Below are 5,784 nucleotides of genomic sequence, written 5' to 3' on the forward strand. Positions count from 1 at the left end.
TCGTTTTTTCACGACGTCACGACACGCACTCGACGTTAAAAAGAACACGTACATTTAGGGAGGGACTACTACTAGTCTAAATTAAAGCCAATTCGACGCACTCTTTCCCTTACGAAAAATAGCTATTGGGTAGGCTATTACAATAACATTTCTATAGTAGGCTAGGCCTACGACTGGCCTAGTTCATTTTGGTAGCCTAGTCTATAATATTTAGCCTATGTGATGTGCTATCCTTACCTTAAAGTAGCCTAATAACAGTCGGATTCCAATTATCTAACCTAGCCTATTTCATATTTTTGTCGTCGCTAAATAAGATTCATAGTTCTTTTTTGTACATGATATGCTAGGCTACTAATCAAACAGAACCTACATTTACGTGTGCAAACATCTTAAAAAGGCTTTCTTGTCCAATATCCAATATTTTTTAGGGTTGCTTTTGTGTCAGCCAGTTTTGGAACAACATAAGTAATTGAGTGTTTGAGCTAGGCTTAAGTTTTATTTTATTTTGGCTTTTTCTTTTAAATGTATACCCACAATATCAAAGCATGGGCCTATATGATTAAAAAAGAAACGAAAAAGAAGAAAGAAAAATGGTAATGAAAGATACACGCCTATTTGCTGCCCCCCAGTGTTACAGAGACACTGTAACACTAGCCTAGGACTGCCAAACCAATAACAACCAGTAACCTACTCTACTGTGAAGTAAAACATAGACTGCCCAACGCAGGCATATTCACCAAGAACACTGAACACTGCACAGTAAAATTGACAGAGTTGTTTTCGACTCTAATAGAGTCGATTCTGACTCTGTCATAGAGACCCATTGGTCCCACCCCACAGAGAGTAAATTTGACTCTTCTCCTAGAGCACATTTTTCAGAGTTAAATTTACTCTATAGAGAGTTGGAAAATCACCAAGATAAACTCCACAGGGAGTAAAGAAAAATCTACTCTATAAGCCAACAACTCTTTCCAGAGTCATCTTAACTCTTAATGGGGTAATCTTAGTTTATCTCTATTCAGAGTTTATTCCCAGCTACTCTTGCTAGAGTCACCATTTTGCTTGTCTTTATTTACCCTTTATCAAGTTCTACAAAATCTGAAGGACATAGACAAATTATTGAAAAAATATTTATTACAAAATATTATGTTAATGTATCAATATACAATATATTTCCTTTTGTAAATGCATGTACAGTACAACACATTTGGCATCAAATGGAACAAAGCCACTAGAACATAATATCAAGTTGTTGTTAGTGATACATTAGCTTACATACCAATTTTACTCACTCTACAGTCTGTACTGAAACATTCTAGCATCACAGACATGTTTAAGTCCACACATTCTAACAGTGAAGCTACACCAGGCGCGTAACTGAAGCTTTACGTTCGCATAGCGTCTGCTGCAACAATTAGCTGGCACTATAATCAATGGAGGTAGCTACACCAGATGTGATAGCGGCGCGTACGTTTGAAAAAAATGAATTTTACGCGTCGCGAACAGATCGCTTCAGTTACGCGCCTGGTGTAGCTCATACCTAAGGCATGATCCAATGGATGGGGCCTAGAAGAGATTTAAGATGACTTAAAGTATGATTCATTTCCTCAACACTTTGCTTATCACTCAAAAAACTGAATAGTTTCCTCAACCTGTATCTCATGTACAGCAGAATGCATAACAGGAACCACTGTATCAAAATCTACCGCCAAATCATTACTTGTGTGTTCACTACAGTTATTTTCCAAAACATGAACATTATTAACGCTATACTCATGTAACCTTTCCAAATGTTTTCTAAAAGCCAGAAAATGTCCCTGAAACACCCAGTCTCACCATACTTTAACCTGAGTGTTCTACCGGGACACAGCCCATGTGGTGATTCTGCTACCTGGATCCTTTTTTGCAGTTCGATGCTGGAGGAAGAAAGACCTTTACTCTGTTTAATAGTCTTCTCTTTGAACATAGTTGACCACCTCTCAAAAAGCTTCGCTGAAATCTCACCAAACAGTAACAGTCTTGCTCAATCTGATCCATTACATCCACAAATCGAGAGAATGTTGCAAGCATATGAGGTGATTGAGGGTCATGGACCATTTTTTCTGACGATAATCAAACGTTCACCTTCAGCCGCACAACTTCTTCATCAGAAGAATGCTTCATTAGAGATACCGCCTCTCTCAGCTGTTCTTCATTCAGGACTGGCTCGGGCACATCTTCAGAAGCTGGTCCTCCATTATGTTCATTGTGTGCTGGACTTTGTGGTTCCTGAGGCTTTCCTCTGAATTGTTTTAATGCGTCAGGCCAGGTACCCTGATCCGCTGGCTGGATCATAGAAATGTTCCTATAAAACAGTATAAAGTAGGGTGAGTTACAGCATTAAGGGGAAATCCAGCGATTTTCCAAATAGATCTCCATTTCTTGGATCACCGAGTATGTAAAACGAAAACAATCGGTTTTACATAGCTCGAGTTGCTACAGCCAGCAGCTAAAGCGACTGTGCAGCTGAACATTGGGGCTCAGGAACATGCCCCTAGAGTGTAGCGCAGTAGCTTCGTGGCTGCAGCATCTCGAGCTAAGTGAATCCGATTGTTTTTTTGTTTTTTGTTTTTTCCCTGTACCGACAGTTCTCGGTGACCTTGAGAAATGGAGATCAATGTGAAATTCAGTGCACTGTAAACAATGTATTTGATCTTAAACAGATTCATTACAATTTGTATGCAGAAATACTTATGAAATGGTTTCATTTCAAGTTCAATCATTTAAAAGAAACAAAAAATACTGTTCATCTGGTGGTTGAGATACTGGGATTTAAAGTCAAAAGTCAAGCACAGCATGACAAATCCACACACTCGCATCTGTGCAAAATTATCTTTTTATATAGCTTTTGGTCATAGGCCTTTTTCAGGATTCCTGAAGAGGGTCTATGACCGAAATCTAGAATAAAAAGATCATTTTGCACAGATCTGATGTGTGGAATTTTTTTGAAGAAAAAAAAAATACCTCAGTGTGGGTTTCAGTTTAGGTTACCTTTGTGTTAATGGGCAGCATAAAGATTTTACCAATATTTAACTAGGGAAAAAATGCCACTTACTTGCTCTACCCCATCATCTCCCTTGGGCTTATTTGGAGACAAGGCAGTGGTGTCATCTGAATCACATAATGCATCTACTACAAAGCAGAGGACAGAATAAATCAGTAATATAGTCATGTCCAGTACCTGTGACGGCTGTATGTCATGTAGTCTTTGATGACTGAGATTTTTAAACACTAAATAGGCTCAAAGACGGACATAATCAACATCCACAAACCCCACAGAGTGGCATTCCATCAAAACAATGTGTTGCAACCGCTGTTGATATATTCACAAAACTTGTACCAAGTTTTAACTACATTCCATAATACAACTCACCATCATCTTCTGCAGGCTTCAGCTTTAATACACCACAATTTGGATCCTTCACCACATCTTCAGACACATAGTTGTCAATCTTCTGTACCAAACTCATCATACATTTTAGCCCAGCTTGGTGTTTGGCTTCAATATCAAATTTCATGAACACTAAAATAAAAATTAACAGAACATTACAAAAAAAACCTGACAATAGACTTAAACAATGCAACAATTGAATAAATCAGTACCTTGGTTAAAGAAATCCTCTAGAGTGGCATCAGTTTCCACCATTTTAAATGTATCTGGTCTGCCTGGTATTTAACTTTCACCAACATCCTGAAAAAACATAAAATCAAACATTCAGACAAAATCAACACTACTTTTAAAACACTTTCTTAAAACAAACCAGGTAACAACTCTCAGTGACACTGACTAAACTAGTAAATGTGGCACGTGCACCTGTTGGCACTTTGCACTGAACACGTGTCTTCTATGCTATCAATGATGCACATTCAGCAATCAACACATGTCCTTGATAGTAAATTAATGCAGCTAGTTTTGAAATAACCAACTTGTGAAGGCCAAATTCATGCTTATGGATGCCTGCTTTACGTGAAACAAGCTTTTTAGTAGAGCATGACCTTTAAGCTAATTTGCCCTATTAATGACTGTTAATGTTAAGTAGCTAACAACAGTAACTGTTACCTCATTAAGCTAACCATAGCCTTTATTTGATATCTGATTTGCATTATGCTAAGCTGCCAATGAGAGCTACGTTGGCTGATAGGCTAACCAAGTCAATGTTAACCATTAAAGACGATTATACTGGTATCATATTTGGTTGAGTAAATATTAACATGATAAAAAAACGTATAGCATTGTACAATACAGGAGCACGAATTGACATGTACCTCATGTTACACAGAGGTAACGTTAACGTTCATGTTAACTTTCAACCTTCGTTAGCAGTTAACTTAACGTTAACGTTAGCCCCTGAAGGTCAACACATTTCAGAACGATATCTTGACCATACATTTACGTTCAGTTTACACTCCTCTTTCGCGTCACCACTTATCATTTATCATTTTCGCGGCATACTACGGAACATGTGAAATAAATCTCTAGTAAGTGTATTTTAGATGAACATCTACTCACCTTCAACTGCAACAGAGAGATTCTTCTAATCAGGCTCCGTCGCGTCGCTGCAGTCTCAAATGGAAGGAAGTGGGTGATAAGCTACTAACGTTCGTCTCTGACGTGAGATACCAGAGGGCACGTTTCGCCAGTTAGTAATTTGTCTGAGCCCTTACACAATTGCATGTAACAAACATACAATAATAATAATTATTATTATTATAATGTTTGTTCGCTTTGACTATTCTTTGTGAACAGCAATAGGCTTGATAACAGAGACTCCGTTTATAGCCTGGTTTATGGGTGATAGCTTAGCAGTATTTGCCTATTTTACTGTAGCACATGCTAGCCTACAAACTTGCAAGTAATTTTTTAGTAGCCTAGTCCAGAAAAAAATCTTAAAGCTACCGAATGACTTTGGAATTAACCAGAAGAAAAACACGATTTTTTATGAATAATATCCAAATAATAATTAGGCAGACATCTCCCAAAAAAATTTCTAAAATGGCGTCCAAATGAGAAAATGGGGTGGATGATTAACTCTTGTGATTTTAACTCTGTTTTTTAACTAATATGCTAGAGTACATTTTACTCCAACTGTAGTAAATGTAACTCTATTAGAGTCAATAACAGTCTACTCTGTCATTTTAACTCTTGGAATTTTACTGTGACTAGATAGGCCTATATCGAAATAAGTCATGGTGATAGGGCAGAATTACCATATCATTTAGCCCTACAGTATCCTGTGCTGTTGACACTATTGCTGATTTAGCAAACATTTATTTTATGCAGTTTTATGTTCACATTCCTGACATTGTGTTTATTATATTGATTTAATTCTGCCATCTTATTAGACTTTATAATGTAACCACTCAGATACTAAATTTGAAAAACAGGAAGCATAGGGGAACATTAAGCTGAGCTATGCTAATAGGAAGGGTTATTATGACAGACTTGTGATTCATGAAGACATGCATTGCAAACTCTTCAAAAAACAAATGCAAAAGCCAACATCCCACCACTTTTCCAAACATATGCCTACGGATTTGTTTTTATCCAAAGTGTTTTAGCACCATTGATAAATTATCCAGTCCATGGCATGAAAGGTTTAAGGGGAGTTGGTCTAACCATTTTACCTGTCTGTCTATTGCTGTTACCTTCAGCTTTGAGGATGACTGACAAGGTTACAAAAAAAATACTCACTGGTTTCTGCACGTAGTGACTATATTGCTGTTACCTTCTGCTTTACCTCCTCA

Source organism: Alosa pseudoharengus, unplaced genomic scaffold, assembly GCF_046254945.1.
Source record: "Alosa pseudoharengus isolate Yale_2024_CS ecotype anadromous, Long Island Sound unplaced genomic scaffold, YU_APseudo_1.1 YU_APseudo_1.1_scf_13, whole genome shotgun sequence".
Lineage (NCBI taxonomy): Eukaryota > Metazoa > Chordata > Actinopteri > Clupeiformes > Clupeidae > Alosa > Alosa pseudoharengus.